At 38.9% G+C, this 26,162-nt stretch overlaps 2 protein-coding genes across 7 annotated transcripts in view; both read right to left on the bottom strand.

Moving 5' to 3' along the window:
• The window catches only part of NAALADL2 (N-acetylated alpha-linked acidic dipeptidase like 2), a 466,113-nt gene that overhangs the window by 421,458 nt on the left and 18,493 nt on the right, over nucleotides 1-26,162 (bottom strand). The window contains exon 1 of one of the 6 annotated variants that reach the window (XM_051781728.1): nucleotides 19,111-19,153. The exons of 4 other annotated variants lie outside the window; for them this stretch is intronic. The gene's annotated coding sequence lies outside the window, so the exon portion shown is untranslated. Of the gene's footprint in view, nucleotides 1-19,110; nucleotides 19,154-26,162 lie in introns of those variants that run through there. One more of the 6 variants, XM_051781732.1, reaches the window with a different exon arrangement.
• The window catches only part of NLGN1 (neuroligin 1), a 416,929-nt gene continuing 410,117 nt past the window's right edge, over nucleotides 19,351-26,162 (bottom strand). Inside the window, exon 9 of the transcript XR_007903582.1 lies at nucleotides 19,351-19,360. The gene's annotated coding sequence lies outside the window, so the exon portion shown is untranslated. The remainder of the gene's footprint in view (nucleotides 19,361-26,162) is intronic.

Raw genomic sequence — 26,162 nt, 5'->3', positions numbered from 1 at the left:
CAACAATATGAAAATGAACTGCCAGGGCAATTGCTCCAGAAGTACTGCAATTATGAATGTCATCAGACACATTATGCTTTCTGTTGGCAAAAGAATTATTTTGTAATGGGTCAGGGAACTCCTTCCCACACACTTTAATAATCAGCATGCAAGCTTCAAAAAGAAAATCTATTTCTCTCTCAGCCTCTGAAAGCAACAGGCCTACCAGGAAAATATTTATAATAACAGGGTGAATTATCTTAAAATATTTTAAAACAAAAACAAAACAAAAAAAAAGCAATGGTCTGAAAATATTTGCATTTCTTTTAAGGTCAAAAGGGTCAATTAAAATGAACAATTTGGATGTCTTCCACAATTACAAGTTAAGCCTCATACATAAATACCTGCCACTAGAAATTTTAAAAAGAAGCAATCATAATAGATGTAAAATATTCTAGAGGATTTTTGCAGGAAAAAACGTGCAGCTTTGTGATTCTTTTTTAAAGTGTTAATGTGTGTTCAAGTGGCCTTAATCTGCTCTGATAAGCTCTAAAAAAAAATAAAATAAAGTCTAAATACTTTCTTTAACCTTACCTTTCTCTTGGTCAGTTCCACTGCTGCTACACCCAATTTCATTGCTAAATGAATCACTGCACAAAAGTTCCCTTATAGAGCCCATTATCAGCATTTGGCTTGAGACAGCCCAAAAGCATTAAGCCTCCTGAAAGCAAAAATGAGAGTCAATGCTCTAAGCTTTTCACAACAGCAAGGAAAAATGGCCTGATTTCCAGAACAGCTTGCTGCACCCACCTCTTAGCTGGCAAAGAACTGCAATTTTACAACTGCACATCATAAGCTTTGGATGCTCTCTCCTCCATTCAGACTACACACCCATATAGCTGGTCATATATAACAAAGCACAGGGGAGTTGTGCCCTGTCATTTCATTTCTGTGGAGAGGATGAAGAACAAAGCATCTAAACCAGCACTGCTGCTGAAAATAGAAGAAAGGGACAACTAGTCCAGTTCTGTCCCAGAAGGTGTGGAGAAAAACTCATGCCTAGCTGTGTACAGGTATTTATCTTCTCTATGCTTTGTTTCTTCTTTCACCTGTATGTTTATCTCCTAATGTTTGCAACATTAAAAGAAAACTATTGACTAGGGAATTTACTAAAGGAATGTTTTACAGAAGAAGAGGAAGAATTTAATCTCCACTACATTGCCAAAAAAATGCTGGAAAGAGTGTGTATAGGACAGCACACACACTTAGAAATGTTACACATTGATGCAACCTTTTCCTGCATATATGGAAAGCAGCCTTAGTATAAATGGGAAAAACTTCACATAGTTCAGTGAGAAAACTCCACTTTGAACATGAACAGAATCCAACAACTGCAGCTCTGTCTGGCCTAGGACAGAGCACACCCTGTCAGACTCTGGATATTAGACATCACATAACCCTAGATGGTAAGACTGAGTGATGCTACAGACTGGCAACACTAAAGCTTCTCTGCTTTGCCTGCATTGCAAGTATCCCAAAGGCAGAAAAACAACAAGGCAATAAAACATCAAGTTTGAAATCTCATATTCCTGAAATTTTTGCTCCTAGGTCCAGAGGTCTGCCTGCCAGAGCTGCCTGGACATGTCAGGAAAGAATCAGCTTCTTTCTGCTGCAGGAATGCAACAGATTAACTTAATGCATTAGATGGAACCTCGTTTGGGAGAGAAGAGAGCTGCTGGCATCAGCCTGATGTATATGAAAGCAGACAGACTACAAAGTTTAAGAATGTATGGAAACTTTAAGAGACTGTTTTGTGATTAAAAAGGAGATAATGAAATGGACAGAAGTTGTCAAAAGAATATTTCAGTTTGCTTTGCTTACTCAAACCAGTATTGATTGATACATTCACAGTTTCATTGCAGCAAGCATTAGATTAGGACTATTGAACTAACTCACTATGATGCATTGCATGACAGAGAGAAAAATTAAACAGTTCAAGCTGTGATCTTGTCAGATCTCAGAAGCCAGACAGGATACGAATGATCTAATAGGGAACTTCCACAGAGAGCTGGGAAGTACAGCTGGGAATTCAGCTCCCATTCCTACCGAGTATATGCCCAGAAAACTTGGTTCCAGAGGCTGAGACTTAACCCAGGCTTCTAACTACAGTGATCATTAACAAACACCAGCGACACCTTTTGCAAGCTAATCCTCTTGCTCATGAAAAGCACTCCAGTGACACTTTCAGTCATCTCAGCACAGAATAACTCCAGCTTACAAAGCTCACAGACAGGAGTAAAAATGAATGCTTTTGCAGAGTCCTTGAACGGAGCTGCTCAAGAACTTTTATTATTTTAATGACAGATAAAACCTATTTGGTTAGAAAACAGGGCAGTTACAAAGAGGGTACTCCATCAGTCTTCCGGGAAGAAGTGCCCTTCACTTTCCATACCAGACAGAAGCAGGACAGTCTTTTCTGCACAGCAACAACTCAGTGGCTGAAAAACAATTACCCACAGACCAGATTTTTGAATCACCAGACCACAAAATCTCCCTAGAACCACTGTGTACACTCAGCATATCAGGATGTTGCATATCCTTCATTAAAAGAACCACAGAACCACATGAAAACAACTGCACAGAGGGTTTCCTCTTGCACTGCAGTTCCAGGGCAGGAGCTTCCACACACTAATGATACATTCCAATTGTTGAATGATGGTCTATTTAAAATAAGTGACAGTGTGCCAACACTTTGCAAATGTTGTAGCAAGGCTTACCCTCTAATATTAAATTGATTGAGCAGATTGTGCTGGAGGAAATTAAGTGCTGCTACAGTTCACTAATGGTTTTCACACCTTGGATTCCAGTAACATGCTTTCATTATTTCACAGGACACAGCTTACATGAAGTCTTGTGTACTAGTTTGCAATAGGTCCACACTCATTAAGAAACCTCAAAAACAGGCAACATCATCTTTTAACACTATTATGTAAAAATCATCACATGAACATTATCAAGAGTCTGCTCCAGAACAACCTCGGGCAAGGTTTAACTTTTCCTGGTTTTAATCCCTTCACTAACCTCACTCCACTGGGAGTTTTCACATTGCATTGACTTTATCACTGCCATAAAGGACAGCATAGATGTCCCACTTCACTACAGTGGAAATAATTTCTGTGCCCAGTCTTAAGCAAATAAGCAGGGAACATGGCTTACTTTTGATCTGAAGAGATTGATAACCCTGAGTTTTAAACAGCACCTGGTGTTTCCCTGATCTTCATTTGCCATAAAGAAGATAGAAAGTCCTCATCTGCAAATTACTAATAATAATCAGCTGCAAGATGTGACCTTGGACAAAGCAATGTTAAATTGGCCAGCAAATTTTTTGGAGGCATCACTGTTATTAACTTGCAATTTTTTCATTTCAGTCTGCCACTGATGTTTGGCAGGTTATAATTTTTCATTTTCTCACTTGGCTGACGCTCACTCAAGTAGAGATTATGGAGATAGTGGTGGAGAATTTTTACAAAGAGATTTTCCCCCTTTCGACTCGATCACATCAAGATACAAACACAAATCACCTCTGTGAGGTGGGTTACTTTCTAGGTATAAATGTCAAAGATCCTTTCAGTACTCCAATGGCAGGAACAGTTATCTTGTCTTCTTTGGAACTCATGAACTCTCCAATGTGTTAATGGACAGCTGGACAACTACTACCTGTTCAGTGCATTCCCATCAGGCATGAGATGGCCCAACTGCACTTCTGTTTTACAGTTAATATACAATAGAAGTTGAAATTTTAGTGCATTAGTACTTTCCCTTGAGATTAACATTTTTTTTTTAATAAAAGCAATTGATCACTTTCTACTAAAGGAGAGTATTCCCCAATAGTATGTTTACCTCCACATCACCTTCCTACTCTCTCTCATCATTTCTTTGCCACTGATTAATGAATAAAAGCTGTAATAAACAGCTCCTCCCAGTGATCATTCTGGAACCCACAACCCACCAACACTTTCCTTTTTCTTTTCAAATATCCTCTGGTCACAAGGAAAATGTCTAAAATACAAGTATGTAACTAAACACAAACAGACCCAAAAATGTGCTTTCAATTAAGTTTTTCTGTCTTTGGTGGTGAACCAAAGCACCCTTCTGCCAAAAAATTTATTTTGTGGCAGTCAGTCCTCTGACTAAAAAATACTGTCCCCCAAGCAATCCTGATGTAGGAATTGTATGTGACATGCATGTAAATGTTTGCAGAGTTTTCCTCATTACCAAAGATTATTCTATTACTGTTCTTCTAGTTAGAGCTTATGCAAGGAGGTACTTTGCAAGGGGAAGCTGAAGAACACATTTAAGGTTGGTACACCAGAAGAATAAGTCACAGTGGAAGGCATTTTCATTGATCAGAAACTACAGTTCACACGAAGCTGGAGACACTATGATGTTGTTACTACTAAATACAGCCCAAAGGACATTAAAATAGCCTGACAAAACATGCCCTTACCTTCATAATTACCCTTTTTAAGCCTTCCTTTTCAAACCATGAATATTCAGCAGAAAGCACATGCCTGTGAGATCACTCACCTGAGTGCTCAGAGAAACAAGCTCACATTTACTTATGTTGCCTTTGCTTTGTCTTTTTTAACTGTACTTTGAAATATTTATTATCCTAGCAACTGTATCAAGAATGAAATATCTGGCAAGACATCGACTGCCATTGAGAATAAGCTTCATGGTTCACTCAATGAGATTAGAACTTCAGCTGATAACTAGAGTGACATAGTAAGGTTTCTAAAGCCATATGACTATACAAAACTGTAAGTCTCAGATCTAATTCGCTGCTTTTTATTGTATTTTCTGAAATGTCTTTAGAAAGACAGCATAACATCACTCATTTTATATGCAGGGAATTGAAAGCCCAGGAAAGAAAAGTAGCCTTGGCCAAGGCCATACAGGGGAACAGTATGGCTACATTTTAAAATTTAGCAAGTCTCCCAAATCCAAGTTCATTCCCTCTTCTGTTTAGTTAGATATTCATATTCTGGACATTTTCTTTGTGAAGAGAAAACATTTAAAGAAAACAAACAAACCCCCCCAACACCCAAAGAAACAAAATAACAACTTCCACTCCTAAAAAAATTGAGACAATTTCCTTAAAGGTTCATGACTACATTTCCAACAGCCACACGGTCTAGAGAACAACAGATAATGCTGAAGAACTCCCATAGAGCCTATTCCCATCTTTGACAGAACTCCCAGTTTTGTGTTTCCTGGCTTACAACCCATGAAAAGTTGCTTTTAACATCTGCCGGCCCATTAACACATTGAGCACCACCATGAAATCAGCACACAGTAAGCACAGGGAATTCCAGCCTCCTGGGTAGCTCCAGCAGGTAAGGAATGTGGCTGCACAGCATCAATCCTGCTTAACTTTATGTAGATGTAATGCAGGCTTAACCATACTGAGTTTGCAGAACTATATAACTTCTGTTCAAATAAAATATTAGCTCTGTTCTTCATATTATAATTCTGATTCTAGTATATTTTTCAATTAACTTGGAATTAATTTGGAGAATCTATATCTCAGTAATATATAAATATGCTATTATAAGCTATATTATAAACAGGGTTATTTGGGGTTTGGGTTTTACATTTTCTCATTCACCTTTCAAACTGGACTCATTCCATAAGCTGATTAACACTAACTTAGCTCTGTTGGTGACCATTTGTGCCAGTCAAAGCATATCATGTGATGGGGGGACACTACAAAACAAAAAAGGACACAACTAAGTTGTATTAATCAAGTCTGCATTACTCAAAACAACAGCACAAAACACTCAAGCCTTTCCATGCATTTCTTTCCACCAAATTAATTCTCTTATAACTACCAAGATTGCAGCAGGTCTGACCTCAAGTCCAGTGAAGTATAAAAATTGACATATTTGGATGGGAACAGGCATGAAGTACAGATGTGTGCAGCTGAAGCTCTCTAGCAATCTCTGCCAAGTAAGATCTCTGCTTGTTAAAAGGAAAAAAAATTTATATCATACTACGAGTTGAATTTTAGAAAAAAAAAGCCTGTTTAAATCCTTATGCACTTGCCTAAAGCTAATAAAATCATGCATAAATCAGGAAAAAACAAACTGAAATAAGCTATTTATGAATCTTTGTTACTTATACATGATATTTTCAAAAATTCTCACTGAGAATCAAATTCAGAAAGTCACTCTTGACATGAAGAATGCAATAAAAATGCATTCCAGCTTCCCTTGCTGGATTTTTTTTAACTAAATCCCACCTTACCATTCACTATGGCAATGTATTTATGTGTTTCAAGAACTCAGACTTTTCTAAGTACTTGTTACTGCAGCCCAACTTTACAATAGTCTATTCTGCACATGATATTCTAGCAGTGGAACAAGAAGACAAAGACCCCACCCTCTTCTCCTCAGAGCATCTTTTACTATCAACTAAAACAATTTCTTTGATGCTGCTGATGCAAGACAACACAATTTCTGTACTCTCACATCACTGTGGCAGCCTCACTTCAAGATTCCAAGTACTGCTCTTAGGCCACAAGGACTAACAGGCATAAAGACCACATGGAAGGGGCTCTGCACGTGTGAGAACTGGGGCTCTTCACATCAGCCCTTGACCTTCAACTAGGAAAGGTCAGACCAGACTGTTAAAGCACTCAGAGCACACCAAATGGGCAACCCTGCCTATTCCATATTTTATTTCAGCCATTTGTGCAGCATCTGAGTTTGTCAGTGACCACAGATCTTTATTCATGAAAAGAGAGTAATTATCTCCTCACAAGGAAGTGAAGTCCGTGAGACTTCAGCAAACACTCTTCATTAATTTGTTGAATTAGCAGAGGAAAGCATATAATGTTAAATATGAATGCTTTGGTGAGCAAGAGCCCTGACTTAAGCACTGCATGGTCAACCTGCAAATCCAGAGATCTCAGTTTCATTGTCCCCAAATTGGTTTGACTAAAGCAGTCACTACAAAACCTGAGCACCTCACACACCTCAGGGTCATTCTGCATCAGTACATGCTCTTAACTTGCTTAATACACTCACACATCCCCACCTTGCAAAATGGTGCTTAAAACAATGTCAGAAGCAGCCTTAAGATAAACAACAGAAATAAAGTTAGTGGCTGGGAGGGGGAGGAATAAATCTTGTCTAGAAAGACAATAGGCTGCTAATGAAAATAATTTACAAGTTTAAAAACTAGGGCATATATTTTAGTAGCAGACTATTTAAAAAAAATATTTGCAATATTAGTCTATAATTCATTAAAGGAAGACAAAAACAAACAAAATCCCACAAATTTTCTAACAGTTTAACTTCATGACATTGATTGCAAAATCCTGCAATTTTTAGACTGAGTATATTTATTTTATTCAAGTCTGACCTGCTGTTCACTCTACATGACACAGCCAAGAGAGCACATAAAGACTTAAATACTACAAAAATGCTAACAGTCTTCAAAAATGTACCCAGGAAAGGATCTAGAAATCTCTCATCTTAACAATATCTTAGATAACCACTGAATCCCTCTTTATTTGGTATTCCTGTTCTTACTATCGAGTCCTGATAAACCAAACTCAGTACTGAGTCTGCAGAAGGTACTCCTGATTAAATTAGTTTTCACCAGCACTTCCTTTTAATTTTTAACCTGCTGCAACAACTAACAAAACACAGCACAGATCTCTGCAGGATCTGATTAGTGTAACACAACAGTGAGGATTAAAAAAGTGCCCTGAAACAGAAATCACACCCCCAGTACTGCATGTTATGGTTCAGTCAGTGCCTACAGGACTGGCAGAAATGAAGTCTTAAGAAAAGCCCTGATTGAGAAAAGATTACCAGGAAAGATTAGTGTGATATTTACATTAGATTCTGTACATTCAGGAACATCTTGGTGCATAAAGAAATGTCTTTAGCAGACTCCTGTGTCTACAATTCCACCAGTGAATAATTATTCCACTTTTATTTATTTCCAGATTGCTTTTTGTTTGAAGAAATATCTACCCAAGTTTCCACTTCACATCAGGACAATGGTCAGTCTGCATTTTAAGGCAGTTTGTGAGGCACATCTCATATCACTGTAAGGCAATTTCCTCCATATAGTTTCAAAGAAAATTCTGTTCTTTTTCCACTTTTCTTCACAAACCAGTATAACTTTGTGTCAATCAGCAGTCAATCACTTAAATAGCACTACATTCACATAGCAGGTTAGAATATTTCACATTGCACGAGCTAATTGAATAAAAGTTTCTAGATGGAATTCCTCCAAGGTAAGAGATAAACAATAAATGGATTAATATTCGCCAGGGAGCACTGTAATAATAATAATCTCTGAGTTTTTCTACAGCTTTCAGTTAATTTATTCTAGAACCAACAGTGTAAATGCAAGCCTCTAACTGAATAAAAATCAAATTTCCACTAAAGTAGTTTTAAGATCTAAGTGTCTTGATAGTTCCTCTTTAAATCACATTTATTTCAATTCAAAAAAACTAAATTACTTTGATACATCTTTTACATTGGCACTTTTATGCCTTCTCAGGACATCAGTGATTCTCAGACTTTTGAACTGGTACTAAAAAAATTACGCATTAAAGGTCAAGCAAATTTTCCCCCTTTTTTGGTAACACTTCTATCTCATCTTTCTAGGAAGTATCATTAATTAACTCCTTTCAAGCAAAAAAAAAAAAAAAAAAGAAATGTATCCATTAAACGTAGAAAGAATTTGACTTCAAAACTGAATCACACAAAGTATCTGCTAGAAAAAAGAAAAAATTACTTAGGCTTTGCCACTTAGAACATATTAAACATCTAGAAATTTACTTTATTCCATAAAGGAAAAACAAGAGAAACAAAGAGCAGAAAGCAGCCTCTATACATCAGTATTACTTTCCAAAAATGTAGTTAATCTTGAAAAAGACAGAAGAGTAAGTTTTCTCAAGTCTCTCATTTATGCTTGCACAAATTAGCGAACAAGAAACAATTCTCCATTAAAGAGTAGCACCAAGAGCAAGTATTTTACTTAAAATAACTATAATTTTATATTCACTAACACTTTTTCCCTTCAAGTACTGGAACACAAATCTTTTAGTGGAAGGAACACTTGATAACAGGTCCCTCAAAACCTCACCCCACCCTTCCAAAACCTTCAATAGGTCTGCTCTGACACAGAACACACAAAGTCAACTTTATGGAGCCCTGATCTATCAGCAACTAGACAACAAACAGGTTTCATTCACAGAGTATACAAGAGAAAACTAATACCTATTTCAAAAGGGAGACCATCTCAGGTTACTTTCACATAACTTCAAATAACAACTCCATAACTGTTCAAACTTTATATTTCCTAAGAAATGCGCATTTCATCTCACATCCCTCTTAGGACTGGCACTCAGAAAAACTCCTATAAATATTCTCTACAAACCTGGAACTACTTACAAATTCAGAAGCCACAAGCCTATCTGATCAAGATTGTACACACATAAATAAATTCTTCTATGTTTACATACACGAGCATATAACCACTACATATATGAAAATGTGTATTTCATTTCAGTTCCCTGTCCTCAAAAGTACATTGATAAGATTTTCGTGCAAGAACCATCTGTACATTACTCAACAAAACAAAACAGCAGTCTGCTCCTTTTCACAAACAAAAAGAACAAAACAATAACTTTACCAAAAAAAAAAAAAAACAAACCCTAAACAAAATAAAACTCACATTAGAAGTATCCTATGTTTGAACACACACCCCAGGAAAATTTTTTGTTCCTGGCAATTTCTGGTTCTGAAGTGCTGGATCTTTGAACACTCATATTATTTAAAAAGAGAAAAAAAAAAAATCACTTTTTCCTGCAGAGCAGACATGTTTTTCTCCAGAAAACTGAAGTGTTCTTTAAAGTTGGTTTGAAAACTGAAACCTATGGAAGACACACATGCAAATTTCGTGAATTTACACTTTCATAGTTTCAAAGCTAACTATCCACTCAACTTCAAAATCTAGACCCAAGTGCTGGCATACAAAAGACACCAAGAATGAAGTGTGCATGCAGAATCACTTTTTGTTATGGTGGAGTATTAACAGTGCAGAGAAGCCAGCTAGACCACAGGGAAATAAGTATTTATCCACACACACTTATGAAAAACAGCTGTTAGAAAACATGAAGAAAAAAATATCTTTTTTACCAAGGATGAAAGTAAGAAAGCACACCCAAAATAATAATTTTCAAAGTGTTACAAGTAAGTGGATAAAGCACTTGAAAAGAAGCCACAACTCTGTAATCAAGGAAAGCTCTGTATTAAAATTGTAAAGTCTAATAATTGATCAGAACTAGAGAAGCAAATTTTATTTTTCGCCACGTTCTCCATGGCCTCTTTGCTCACTATATATATTTTTTTCACTATTTCATGAAGACAAATCAAACCATCTGGCTTGTGCCAGACACACTTGCCCATGTTGTATCTGTTTTTCAAACAGCAGACACTCAGCAAGCATCTAATACATGTGATTAGCTGGTAGGAAAACAAGAATTCAATTTGACTTAAAAATATCCTTGCATTTGTTCTCATTCCATCCTGGGAGAAAACAGAATACTTCTGCATGCTTGTCTGCAACTAAGAAATACTGAATAACCGCTGGTTCAGCATGTTGAGCATATGCTCACATACCAGCTCCAGGCCAATACTTTGGTCTCAAAACATGACCAGGCTTCTCAAAATACTTCAGCAAATGCCTGTCTTGTGGAAGCACTTATATAAACAACAATGTACAGGCTTTATTCTCAATTGATACAGTAAAAATATGCAGTAAGGCAGCACTCCCTATTCTGAAATAACAATTTCAGAGGCACTGTTCTGACCCCATGTAACTCTCTCCCCTATTTGAGCAGAACTTTTTACCTTTTCCCCCCCTTGATGGTCCAAATGGCTGCTACAGCCCATTTACAGGATGTAGAAAAGGGCACAGAGTGTCCCAACTCTCTCCTTTTAAAGTTAAGGGAAGCAGCAGCCTGATCTATCCATTACTTTCTTCCACAGGTATTCTTAGAGACCTCTAAATGAGTAAACCCACGAATATTTTAATAGGCTTCCATATCTCAACCTCAGACACAGTCTAGAGGCAGAGGCACAGAACATTTCACTTCTACATACAGGTAACTCCCCCAGGGTTTCAGTTTCCTTCTCAGAGGTAGTTCCTTCACACAGCAGATGCTCTGCAATGGTTCCCACGCCAACTGCCAGTATCAACAGGAAGCTTATGAAATTCTGTAAGTCCCCAGCATAATGCTTTATTTGTTGTGGATACAAGGTGTGTATCTACAGCAGTTCAATATTTCTTGCTACCCTCTAGTTACACTTTCAAATATTCATGCAAGAAATTATTCTGTGCCAGAGTTCACATTAATTTGTTCCTGCTAAAACAGTACTAAAATAAAGTTATTGAAGCAAACCACCACAAGGAAAATATGTATTTTTAACATGCCCAAATATTGTCATTAAAAAAAAACACCGACAGACTAAACAAGGCAAAGACAATTAACTACTGTGGACAGCAACACAGTGTAAATTCCTGCCCTCAGTCTCACCCAGCATGGTCTTTGTGATTCATAGAGGTAAATGCCTTGGAACACATTTGTAAAAAGCCATGTTTAATAATTTAATGTTTCAATGCAGCCTGCAGCTCCCACCTACAAAAGCCTCTGAGACTTTACCGACAAATTCATTTTTCCCCACAACTGGCATGACCAATGGATTTCGAATTTCACATTAAAAGACAAATAGGAAAATTAATCATCTGCCAACTATTTCTCCTGGGGGGGTATTGTATTAAATTAAGTGCCCATGAAGTGTGTCAGATTGACTGTAAAGAACCAACTGTGACAGTAGATGGGATGTGTCCCAAGGTGTTGAAGGAGCTGACCAGTGTCACCACGAGACTGTTCTCTATCAGCTTCACAAAGCTGTGGCGACTGAAGTAAGTCATAAAGACCAGAAGAATCAAGTCTTACACTTATCTGTATAAAGGCAAGAATAAAGATGCAGAAACTTGAGATCAGTCAGCCTCACCCCAGTCCTGTCTTGCCAAAGCATGACAAGAAACTTTAGGAAGTAACTCTTGCCTGCACTTGGGGAACAATCCATATTATATGAAAACAGTGAAACAAAGTGAGAGCAGTTCAATGTAACTTCACACCTTTGCTGACTCTAAAACACACATCAGGTACAATATAACCTGTTATGCTTCAGAAGAGCTAGAAACACTAATTTCTCTTCGACAATCTGGAATAAACCAGCAGTTTTAAAGTGTAAAACTTACTTGAAGCCCCACATACAAACACCATCTGCACTTTTGCAAAAAGTATAACATTTGAAATAACGTTCTTTTCTCCTTCTCTTAGTACATGCCATCACGAAGAGAAAACTTTATTTATATAAAGAGCCCACAAAATGAAGTTCCATAAAAACAGGAACATATGGCCAAATAATTCTGAATAGCACTTAGCATATTCATCCGTAAAATAAGAACTATAATGGGTAGATAAATACACCCAAGTCTACTTGAAAATTGCCAGTATGTACATGGTTTTCTGCAAATAATTAGTTTCTTTAAGAATTTCTCACCCATCACTCTGCACAGATACTTCTCATTACAGTTTTACCACAGTTAATCTTTTCAAACCACAAACTTGGCTTATACCACCTTATATCCCACATAGTAACAGTCTATGTCAGTGCATAAAACTAAGTCATCTCTTTTATGAAAGTAGAATTATTACCACCATTACAAAGACAAAGTTTAAAACAGATTTAGGTAATCTCTAACATGAATGTAAATATAAAGTAGAAAAGGTAGAACCTATATAGAACTACTTAGAACATTAAACAAAATGCCTAAATATAAACTTAGGACAAGAAATAATAACAACAACAAAAAAAACCCAACACTAGTCCTGAAGGAAAATATGTACACACCAATGAATTACTTTCTGCTGTTAGTAAGGAGAAAAACATGCACCTCTAGTCAAACACCTCTACCTTGCAAAGATGTTCATGCAGGTTTACCTGTAATTACAGCATTTGGAATCATCTATCATCCACCTGTTTCTAAGCCATTAAATACTAGTAAGAAACTGTACAATTAAATTAAGTGGCTTAGAGTTTGTGGATTGAGCTGTAAAACCTCCACTTTTTCAGGTATCTCCAACCCTTACCTTGGTGAATACTCAGTAAATATTTAGCTTTCTCTTCAGCATGTATCATGAAACTTTCTGGATAGTTGCACATTATCCCTTGAGACAAGAAGCACAATCACCTTCAGACTCTTAAAAATCCTTCCAGCTGCAGACTCTTCCTGCTCTAATTTGCTGCAGTATTATAACCAGCTGGTCCTCATCATAGACATGATTCGGTTCACCAAACAACGCTCCTTAATCAAACATCTGGTCATTGCTTCAGTATCTTTAGGGATTTAGGCAAAAAGACTGTTTTCACTGAGTGATGTGTGCTTGCTTGGGTCCTTCTCATTTATTTTGATGATCTCCCATCATACTGAAGGCTGATTCCTGACACATTCTCCAAAAAGCTGAAGTGTTTGTACAAGACAGGCATCTCTTGACTTGTTCTTCACCTTGATTTCTGCTCATCCTGTCAAACTGTTTTAAAAGGAGGTTTTCCTATTCTGATGTACAATTCTTTTATTTCTCCTTATGCTGCTGTTGTGGTTTAACCCCCACAAGAAGGTTAAAGCTGGCAACTCAGCCCCACGCAGCCACTGGCTCACTCCCAGTGAGAAGGGAGAGAGAATCAGAAGAGTAAAAATGAGAAAACTCACAGATTGAGATAAATCCAGCTTAACAGGTAAACCAAAAGCTGTGCACACAAGCAAAACCAAACAAGGAACTAATTTCCCACTTCCCATAGGCAGGCAAGTGTTCAGCCATCCCCAGGAAAGTCAGGCTCCACCACTTGGGAACACAAGCACCATCACACCAAATGTCTCCCCTTTCTTTCTCCTCCCCCAGTTTTATGTTGAGCATGATGCCATGTGGTCTGGAATATATCTTCGGTCAGTTGGGATCAGCTGTCCCAGCTGAGTCCTCTCCCAACTCTTTGTGCCTTCCAGCCCCCTCACTGTGGAGTGGGAGTGAGGTGAGGAGCAGGAAAGGCCTTGCCTCTGTGTAAGCGCTGCTCAGCAATAACCAAAACATCCCTTTATTATCAACACCATTTCCAGGACAAATCCAAAACACAGCCCCATACCAGTTACAAGGAAGAAAATTAACTCTATGCCCAGCAAAACCAGCACAGCTGCCTACAATCCCACTAAACCTAAGACCTGAAAGCATTGACTGCTAAAGGTATGTAAAACTGGGCACAAGAACAAAACTCAGAATATTCCTGCTGGCTCTTCACCACAGGAGGTAATGCATTATAACACAGGTTTCCCAAAAATCTCTGCAGGATCTCCTTGCAAACCCTCCAATAATTCCCACACAGTGGGTTCTTCTGTAACCACCCTGCTGTAATCAGTAGTTTTCTGTAACAGCCCAAATGTTCTCTTCTGTCAAAGTTACTCTATGACAGCAGGATTTTATTTTTTTTTTAAATTTCACCTTTCTTTCTGATTCTGAACTTCAACTACCTTAATTTCCACAGTACTTTGATGAAAACTTGTAAGAAATCTTAGAAACTGACATGCTAATTTAGTATTTAAAATGTCTGAGACCTACTAATGCAGAAATTGAGTCTGAGGACACCTTCCCATTGCTGAAGAATTACTCACCAACACAACTTCGCAATCTTCAATCTTCAGTACAGTTAAAACAAGTTCTTGTTTTAGAGTTCTTTGTTTTGGGGGTTGGACTAGATGATCTGCAGAAGTTCCTTCCAACCCTAACTATTCTGTGATTCTGTGATTCATTGTTTCCAGGCATTTTAGACATTAAAAGTCTTGAGTTAACTATCAGTTCTGTTCTAATTTCAACAGTCTCCTGGGCTGAAGAACCATATTTCATTATTGTCTTTTTATGTAGATGCATGTATTTAGATACAGAAAAAATACTTTGATCATCTGCTCTGACTTCCACAGAGTATGGACACATGCCCTCAATTAAGTTTTATTTAGGTACATCTCAAATGAAAAATACTGCATTTGAATTAAAATTTTCCTTTGATGAATATCCGACCACAATGTGCAATAAATTACCCTCGTTGCTGAAGACGTATTTCTTATTTCTACTGCAAATGTGCCTGGCTCATATTTTAACCAAAGGATCCTGATATCCCATCATTTTCTGTTTCATCATAGAATTTCTGTTCACAATGCATACAAACGTTGCAATCCCATCCCTCCCTGCTTTTCTCTTTGATAATATTTAACGTACTGAGCTCTTGGAATTTCTCCCTCAGGAGCTATTTTCAACCCTTATTCATTGTTACAGTTCTTGTCTGAAGTCTCTTTGACTTTAACATCCTCCTTGAAGTATGAACACCTAAACTTGACAGAGGATTCTTGGAGCAATCTCATTCATGCCAAACACAAAGATATTATACATCTTCTGCTCAGTCATATATAAATTGGCTCATATTGAAGCTTTTCCTCAAGACCACCCATAAAACAATCTGTATGTAGATGGAACACTGTTAACTGAGAAGTTAAAAAAAGCTGATAAAGTGATAACAAAGACCCAACGATCCTACCAATTCAGCTTCCCAGATGACTCAGATATATTCCCCTCACTACACTTGTGTGTGGGTGACATATCCCTCTGATTTTCAAGGAGAAAGCCCAGCAAAACTGTTGATTGCTGAATCCTTTGGCTCTGTATAAAGGTGGAATGCTGTACTTACCAGTACAGAGTTTAACCAGTCTGAATCACAAGTCAAGGCTTACTGAGGTCAACAACCAATGTCAATAATGTCATTATATTGATTTTCAACACAAGTAACGAACATTAACAAATAATAGCACATTCTCACTTTTATTTGGCTCCTGTACTTATTCTGTGCTTCTCACACATTCACAAGCACATTTGTGCAAGAAACCAGAACCAGCAGCATTCATGAACCTTTATTTGATTACTTCTTGACTATGTTTTCAGATACACAACTCTTAACAGTTTTTCCCCGCTAGATTCCAGCTGACCAACAGATCTAATGACCAATAGATGGCTGATAGAAAACGACTGCACTTCTGCTCTCAGCCTGGGCTGTCAGAGCTGTACTTGATTTCCCCTTTTTCAGAACCACATAGTTAATGGAGGATGGACAATGACCCTTCCTACTTCCACCTGCACAGCAGCATTAACCAGGCAGATGCGTATTTGAGGAGAAACCAAGTGCTTTAATGCTCATGCTGGTAAGGCTTCAAGAATGAAGTAAATTGTTTTCCACTGATCACAGAATCACAGAATTTTCTAGGCTGTAAAAGTAAGAACATCATGTCCAACCATAATACCAGAACTACCAAGCCCACCACTAAATCATGTCCCCAAGTGTCACATCTACACATCTTTTGAATCCTTCCACGTATGGTGACTCCACCACTTCCACGGGCATCCTGTTCTGCATCTCACAGCTGGATATAATGCTTGTATTTCAGAGTTGGATTAACTACAGCTGTCTTCAGGGTAGCATTAGGACCCTTATTTTACACATCAGCAAACCAAAGTGTGATCTGCACAGAAGGGCAACTTACAGGATCACAGTTCTAAGTTTTATCAGTAATTTACAGCCATCTATGCAATGACTTCCTCACATTGCATTGTATACTTCTAATAAACTAATTTATAAATACATGTATATTTATAATGCATGTGGCTTAAACACAAAACCAAATGTCACAGTGGGGAGATAAAAGTAGGGGAAAAAAAAGAAAAAAAAATACTGCCTAAGTAGCATTTAAGCAATTCTATACTGCAGGAATGCTCACCTGGCCAACAAAAGTACATTTAGAGTAGAAGCTCCAGAGCCACTAAAAGAGTCTGAGGATTTAGAAGATGTCTATTTGACAAATTACCATAATGAAGATCTACGGCACACGTTCCCTGGAGGGTTACATGTGAATCACTAAGAACTACACTTCTGAAACAAATCTGTTTATTAAGGGGGAAGAAAAGAACTTTAAAGATCTATTTTTGTCTAGTTTGTATTCATACCCTGAGAGTATTTAAGAAGGGGGGGAAAATAATGCAGGTATGTACTGCGGTAGTGACAAGCTAAGACTTTAACTATGAAGATTAACAGAGCTGAGAGTCATATGATTGAGCATGACTACTGGGAGTTGCTACCACAAAAATCTGCAGCTTGTGACATACATGTGAACCATGAGCATCTTTTTATCAACTTTGACAATTCTGACTTTTTCCCACTTAATCCTTTTTTTCTGCTTTAGAGAAACCTGGACCCAGCTCTTCAAAGCAAACAAAACAGCTTCCCATTATCACAAACAGAAGCTTTGCTTCATTATGGAGCAGTGTGACCTTTAATAATGTCTCAGATAACATCTTCAGCGATGGAAAACCATTTTAATCCTAAGGATGTGAAAAAAAACCCAAAACTGCAAAGTTTAGATAGACACTAAAACTAAGAAAAATCTGATGAAACTTGGAGAAAAGTACTTTTCTGTGAGATTATTTTCTTCTATTTTTTAAAGAAAGTGTTGTGAGGATAGCTCTAGATTTTTTATTTAAGAAATTCCAACTGAAAAGAAACAAACAAAAAAAAAAACAAAAACAAAAAACCAAAACAAAACAAAAACCAAAACAAAAAACAAACAAACAAAAAACAAAAACAAAAAACCAAAACCTGACAAAGGTCAGCTACAAAAAAATCATTCTTTGGCTTGTTTCAACTGATTAACTTTGTGGTAGACTATCCTACAGTTAAGACATCTACTAGGAATGTGATCCATGACCAAAATTCAGAAGACACACTTTAGTGTTTTGACAATAGTGGAGATAAATGCTGCATTATGGATGCACTGGGACTCATACAAGAGCTCTTTAGATTAAAATTCTAAAAATACATACAGCATTACTTGATATACAGGACTCTGGCATCATCAGTTTCAGTTATCTAATGCTTTCCATATGCTAACCACTGAACAAACGCATTAGCCTGTAAATCCAAGGAATATGTACCAAGTAATAAATAAACCAACATGAAACAGGCCGTTCATATTAGGGTTAAAATCTAAATTCTTTATTTCTTCCCTGAATATTTCTGTCCTGATGACTCAGCAACAACGCTGCAAATTTCAGCTGAAGTCAGCAAGATTTCTCAGCACTGTTTGCAAGTGTCAACTCCACGGTCCTTACAGAGTATGTTTTAATGACAATTCTGAGGCTATCTCGGATACGGGGGACTTTGTATACGGATCCCTGCTGAAGGCAAGGAGCTCCGCATGGATGGAGAAACGCAGACACTGTGGCTCAGACAGAAGGGCTACAATGTTGTCCTGAACCGAAACTTGCGAAATCACCGGCTGTGTTTTCGGTAACACCTGAGCACATCCCGAACGCCGGAGGGGACGACGTGCTGCCACCCCCCTCACCGCGCTGATGGCTTCCAGACAGCGATACCTGACATCCTGAGAACTATGGTTTGGGGGTTCTGTTTTAGTGTTTAAAAGCTTTAAGGAACTAACGCATCACTCAACACATAATTCAGGTCCTAAATCCAGCCGACACCGACGCCCGTGTTCAGTTTATCAACGAAACAGAAAAGAAACACTAAAACAGCAAGTAACTCAACGCGGGTATCTCGGAGCCGGGGATGGGAAGCGAGCGGGAGGACGCGGCTCCCCGGGGCTGTGCGGGACCATCCCCAAGGCTCATCTACCTGTTCCATCCCAAACAGCCCCAGCGCGGACCCCCCGCGATCCCAGCGGGGCGCAGCCCCGGAGCCCTCGCAGCCACTGTTTCCCCGAGTTCTGAGTTACTTTTAGAAAAAACAAACAAACAAACACACACTCCCGGAGCCGGCAAAGTTCTCCCCGCGCTGACAGCCGGGGCTGCGCCGCGCCCGCCCCGCCGCGATGGGGCCGGGGCTCCGCGGGTCCCGCCGCCCCCCGCCCGCCCCGGGGCCCCGTTACCTGCCCGCCCCGCTGCCCCGGCGCCGCAAGGCCGCCCCGAGCCCGCCCAGGGAGGTTTTCAGCAGCCGTAAAGCGGTGAACGCGCCCGGCCCGGCCCCGGCGGCGCGGCCGAGAGGGGCCACCCCGGGGAGCGCCCTCGGGGCGGGCGGGGGCGGCCGGCGGAGCTGCGGCGGGACGGGCCGGGTGCGCGGAACCGCGGGGCGGGCGGGGGTGCAAGGGAGAGTGAAGGGCATCTCTCGTTCCGATCCCCCTGCCCTGGGCAGGGATACCTTGCACTAGACCTGGAGCGTTCAAAGCCCCGTCCAGCCTGGGCTCGGATGCTTCCAGAGATGGGCAGCTTCTCTGGGCAACGTGCGCCAGGGTCTCACCGCCCTCAAAGTCAAGAATTTCTTCTTAATATCTAATCAACGTTTGCCCTCTTTCAGTTTGAAGCCATTCCCCCTTGTCCTATCACTACCTCGCTTTGTCCGAAGTCCCTTTCCAGCTCTCTTAGAGCCCCTTTAGGCACTGGAAGAGGTTCTAAGATCTCCCCGGAGCCTTTTCTTCTCCAGGTTGAACACCCTAAGCTCACTCAGCCTTTAGTAACATTTGACAGATACAGCCTTGTTTTACAGCTTTTTGGAGGGGGATAATTTGTGAGATGCAGAATTTTGTGCATCTACAAGTTACACAGTGACATACTCTATACCCACAGACCCACCAGCTAGGAGGGAAGATGAGTAATCAGGTGCACCCAGGAACCGCAGGTTATCCCAGCACAGCTCTGTGGGAGTGAATATCTGAGCACTGTGGGCACACCTGACACTAATACCAACAGGATCAAATCACACCAGCACAGTTTTACAGGTGTCTCAACTGCGGCAATTACACTGCTTTAACAAAGCCTCTTAATGTCCATTGGTAAACTTTGATCTTGAATGCACTTCCATTACAATACTGTCCTCTTATAAAAAGGAATTTTTTCAGTACAGATTAATGACTTAGTTCTACTTGGAAGCATTTTGCTGTTCATTGAGTCTTAAATCTACAATTTGTCCTGTAATCCTGGCACTACCACACAAGCAACAGGGCTGAGCTGTCTTCAGCAAAGGCAGGAGAAGCATCAGCCTGTTTAATTGCACTGTCTGAAGTCGGGGTTAGTGTTGTTTACCCTGAGAGAATTAGCGATAGAAATGTTAATTTAAAGAAGGCGAAATAATATTAAGCAGCATTTCCTGGAAAGACATTTATGAAAAAATGAAAGAAAGAGACCAATGAAAATGTTTTTTTTCTACTCAATGAGAACTACTACAAAAAAAAAAAAAAAAAGGAAAAACAAAAGGCATCTTAACCCAACAGCTACTGCAGAGAATGCAGAAAAAGTATTTCAGAAGTCTTCCATGCATGTGGTGCACATACTAGCAAACAGAAAAGCAAATTTCAGGCATTTATAACAGAATTGGTTTCTTCTAATAAAGTATTAATGGGCAGGTCTGGCTGGACTGCTGTAGCTCTGAAAGCAGTTTCAGAAAGAACAGGATGTAGTCACTGAAGAGCAAGTAAACTAATATACAGCCTTCATTAATAAAGCCCCTTTTCCACCATTAAGCAGAAGTGAAACAACTGCAACTGGACGCATACTTTTCTTGCCCAAAGAAATCAGGCATGTAGGTGTAGAAATGCATTTACTCAAAGCATGATTCATCAGTTTTTATTCACAGTTTTCTTTTCTCCTACAATAACATGTTACAACTCTGCTCATTCCTACATTCTTCTCTTTTCTAGACCACCTCCAGGTGAGAGCCATGGCTATGTACTGGTTTTGTTAGTCACTCCAAAGTACAGACCTGAGTTTTTTTGCTGCTTAGCGTAAGCCAGTCGTGCCCATTCTACGTGAAAAGCTGAGGTTGAAGTTCAAAACAGATTTACCATCACAATAGTTCTGCATTTACTTGCTTCAGCTGAACCACTTCCAGATAGTCCAGAGCTTGGCACAAGTGTGAGCTAACACTACAGCACAGAAAGCATATCCAAAGGTGAAGTGCACCAGCCATGACTCCACGTGCTTTCACACAAGGCTCTAGACTCACTAGGTAACCATAAAGCTGTTTGGAGTCTCATGCATTTGCTACATTTTAGTTGAAAATTTCTGGACAGGCCTCTTAATTACTGAGCGATAGCAAAAAGTCAGTCAAATATAAAATTCCATTACCCTTTTGCTAAAACCAGGTTTGCTTTGCTGCCCAAACTCTCATCTTCCTGCTGCTGTTTTAAGAGTACCTCCCTTCCCCCAGCGTTTTTGCCAAGGATTGGCCTCATTACAGGCAGGATGAGAAGCATTCTCTTTCCAGTACAGAGGTGTAGTCAAAGGGAAAAGTTTGAGACAACTGGCAAGTTTTTTCATACTGAATCAGGACCACACTCGCCAGAACTGAGTCACAAAAAAGCAAGTGATGCCCCAACATTCAGGCAAACTGAAATAGATTTGCACTGAGAAGAAAAAAAAGCCTCCAAGCAATTACATTTTGCAAAAACTTAATGTGACATGACTAGAAAAGAACATACAAGATAGTCAAACAGACTTAAAACCTTCCATAAAACTTTTCTGAAAGGAAATAGTCCATATAAACTATACATCTATAAAACACTTCAGTATTTGTGTGCATCTTGCCTTATCAGAAAGTATCTCAGGTACTTTGGAAATGTTCATGGAAATATGGAAAAGTTGAATGTTATGCTTAAAGCGACTTTACTGACATTGATTTAGACTTGAGATACTGGATAAGGCAGAAAAAGTTTCTGCTTTACAGAAATTCTATCATAGAATATCCTGAAAAAGATTACTAAGTCCAGCTCCTGGCTAGGTTGAAAGGTATCCATTTGATGGTTTTTAACTGCTGACTTTAAATTGCTGTTCACAAAAATAAGTTTACTTTTCTTCCATAGCCTTAAGTCGAGTTCGTTTGTTTCTCTTTTGTATTTTTACCAGCCTGAAAGTGATTGAGCTTTAACTGTTCCATGCAGCAGAAGTGCCATCTTGTGGCTCCCTTAGACACTGCTTTTTCGGGTCACATTAGAGTTAGTAATATAAAAATCCAATTTTAAGACAGTTCAGTCTGTGATCCATATAAAAAAAGATCCTACCTGGTTCACACGCTGATGGACTGACTATGAAGGCTGATATTCTCCAGTCCTTGCTGGAGGACACGGATCACTGTATTTGGCAGGACTATTTATTCTGCTGCGGGAGAAGGAGAGCATTAAAACTGTCATTTTAAAGGTCTGAAAGGGACCTACTGTCCTGCCCCTTATCGTCCATTCCAGCAGTATTTAATCAAGGAAGGTACTGAGACCGAGAGGATTGGTAGGCATGCCTGGAATGTCAAGTCCTGCCTCTTTACATAGGCTGAAGACACCACACATTTAAATAACAGAAGCCCCACTTGAGGAAACAAGAAATTAAATACCATTAAAACCATCTGCCAAATGTAATTTGAAAGTCTAAAATTCCTTTTTACGAGCAGTTTCTGCTTTTTATACTGAAGAATTAATTGGATATATGTATTTTACAGAACAAATCCATGATTCAGCAAGAAAATTAATGAAATTAAGGGACAGTTGGAACTGCTGCCAAGAGTGGTCATTTCAGACCTAGCAACCTTGGAAAATGACCTTTTAGATAATGAATTTGGAAAAATAACACTACAAAGCAACAAAAATGAGTGCTATCTACCTATGAAGTCTGCTAATAGCAATATCTCCTAAAGAATGAAGGCATTAAATGGATCATGGAGCTGATGTTTCTGTCTCAGGCATCCTAAGCACTGAACATACCTGCCTCAATGCACCTCCTGTGGTAACTCCACAATAGCTCAGTGTGGGTTTCTGCCCCCATACAACAAAGTACACTGATCCACTGAGGACAGGAATGTGGAGTTGTATAGCATTAAGAAAGTGAGAAGATGACAAAATTAGGCCTAGAAGCCTAGCAGCTTCCCCAAATACTTAGGAAAGGATAACTAAACAAGAAGCAATGTGACATGCTTAGACAAATGATTATTTATTCATTAGCCCATAAGCAGTGAAATACCTCCTAAAAAAGGCTTTTAAGCACACATGCTTTACACAATTTGAAGGATGTCTAATTCATGTTGAAGTACTGTTTAAGTAGTTTACAGTGATGCAACAGAAGTTGTGTGATTCTACAGTTTATCTGGAGTTTCCTCTATTCCTTGATCCATGCCTTACAAAGGAAAATAATTAGCAAAAGCGGGAAATTCTGATTTTTGTCCAAGCTTAAACTAGAGTATGATTCTTCTGTAAAGGAAATGACTCCCTATTAAGTAGAACTATCACGTTCTCTTTTAACTTTGAAGTCTATCATATTGAAATTAAATGGAAGTACCATTCCTTATCAAGGCATTCCTGCACTGGGCTTTTTTCAGTCTTTTCCCTGCAAGTCAAGAAACCTGTATCCTAAATTGCAAAACATACTTCCCTAAAGTCTGTGCAGCTGTCTTTGTACTGGAAAGGGCTCTAAGGTCTCCCCTGAGCCTTCTCTTCTCCAGGCTGAACAACCCCAACTCAGCCTGTCTCCCTAGGAGAAAACCAGGACTCTATTTCTGTGACCCTCCTTGAGACTCATTCCAACAAGTTCATGTCCTTCTTATGTTGGGAACACTGCACTCATAGAATCATAGACCGACTCATTCAAAGGATGTGAGTAAATATAATCAACATCTCTAACAACCAGGACTCCACAGCACTCCAGGTTGTTTCGCAAGAGAAACAATTCCTACGATAAAGGTTATAGCCACAGGTTATGGAGATAAAAATGCCTCCTATTTTTATTATTTAAAGAATAATCACTGGTGGGTTTTAGGAGGTGTTTGTGAATTGAAACAGAAAATGAGATTGCAGAACCTGAGCCTTAATCCTCCAATTTAATTTCCTTTAATCTTGCTTATAGCATATGACCTCTTTTTAAACTATCCATTTTTTTCACCAAAGCCTGGCACTTTCAGATCCTTTTATGCCTTTTACCATGAGATACATGCATTGCAACTCTCCAGCCAGACTTCCCTGCCCTTTCCAGGTTTCTCCACCTCATGTTCGACACATGATTCGGCTTCTAATCTAGGATGGCTAACACAGCAAAACGGGAGCAGGAACAGAAGATAAAGCATTGCAAGTGGTCATTTGGCAACCTGCAGGGCTTGCACTTACAGCAAATACTCAGAGCACAAGTAGGGTGGCGAACACAACATTAAGGCTAAATAAAAACCAATTTCTATTCTCCCCCATTGAGGTTTGAAGCTGAGATAGATAATTTGTTCCAAGTGGAGGAGGAACACTACAGACCATAGTGCTCCAGGCTTTTCTGGGTCTTGATCGTTTAACTCATCATGGGGTTTCTTCACATAATCTGACCTCCAGTTGTTTTTGAACAAAAGAGGTAACTGCCGAAGGAGATTGTGGAGAACATAGGAAGGAGACAACCCCTAATTACTTAACTGGTTGATTTCATCAGGTGCTGCGTTAGAGTCAGTACTTAGCAAGAAAAGAGACTCAAACAAAACAGATATTTTTAAACCAACACAAACATAAGCACTTGTATTCTTTATTAAATCAAAACATTTCATTTAAAAGCAGCAGGCCTAGCAAAATAAGGAACAATTTAAAAAGAACCCCTGGTGACTTAGACACATTCGACTTGGTGTGATAAAAGACAAAGACCCACATATCTTGCAATCTATAATTTACTACAAAGGACAGTAACTTATAGCCTATGATTTTAATGATTGTCCTGCAGCTGATCATTTTGTGAAGCACCAGATAAAGTGCAGTTAAACTAAATATTATCCTCATACCCTTCCAGACAACCGTTTTTCATTTAAGCCATTCAGATACAGGTAGTTTTGAGGGTTAGTAGTAGGTTTGAAAGCTTCTTTGTAGTTATTTGAGCTCCAAAACCTCTGCATAGGTTAGATTATTTCACATTTCAAAAACTTCTCAGAAACTTTAATATCGTATATATTCTAAATGCTCAGCTTAAAATAAGTGTCCAGTTCTGATTTTGGATACATCAGTAACTTTCAAATCAAGATACATTTCTCATGAAACGAGAGAATCTTTCACCGCTCAGAATAATTATGGTGCCACTATTCATATTAAGAGAAAAAGATAGATGGTCTTTACTCAAAGGTGCTCTGATGTGCCCTTACAGAGTTAATTGGATGACTGACACCTGAAAGAACTCTGAGTCTCACAGGACTCATTTTTTCTTTACTCATACTGCACCAGTGTGAATGACAAAAACATTTAAGAGACTGGTCCCCAGACGTGCATTGCTTTTCCTGGTTTTTTCGCACTGAGGTGTAGCAATCCTGCCCAAAACCTCACTGCAGCATCTTGAAAATGAAATACCTACTGTGCCAGCAGAGGAAGTTGTCTGTTTTGCTCTTACTCGAAGAATTATCAGTAGATACCAGGAAACAGTGTCAGATATGCTCATCAGTCACAAGTAATTACAGATCCCTATCATCATTGTTTTTCTACACAAGGCACAGAAAAAAGCATTCACATAGTGGGGAGGATTCATCCTAAGTTTGCTGTCAGAAAAGTAAGAAAATAATGTGTAAGAACCCAAATAGATTTCTTGCTATCTATAAGCAAGAGTAAAACCAATTTTTTAAATTTTCTTTAGATCAAATTAAAGCTTCTAGACATCTCTTTACACTTGCTTTTTAAAGTTTTCAGGGAAATATCTAACATTACTTTCTTAAGGTACTTTGTGGTTATTTTTCATAACTATCTAAATAATTAAAACCACATTCAAATCACAATTATGAGGAGTGAAGGCTTTGCCCAGTGATCCATCAGGAGAGTCACTAGAGTTTATGCCCAGTGCAGTGCTTCACTATAGAGGAATCTAATTAAGTTAACGAGATGAACTGAGTGACCATATGGAACCATCAGTGATGGAGAGATACTGTAACTTGGAAGCAAAATTATCACAAGAGACTCTAAAACAAGGAAAGAAGGTGCAAGTTACAAGAAGGCATCTGTTGAAT

Source organism: Manacus candei, unplaced genomic scaffold (genome assembly GCF_025592945.1).
Source record: "Manacus candei isolate 608988 ecotype Guabito, Panama unplaced genomic scaffold, ASM2559294v1 h1tg000015l, whole genome shotgun sequence".
NCBI lineage: Eukaryota > Metazoa > Chordata > Aves > Passeriformes > Pipridae > Manacus > Manacus candei.
The sequence above is the reverse complement of the archived record's forward strand: the minus strand, read 5'-3'. Positions and strand labels throughout refer to the sequence as shown.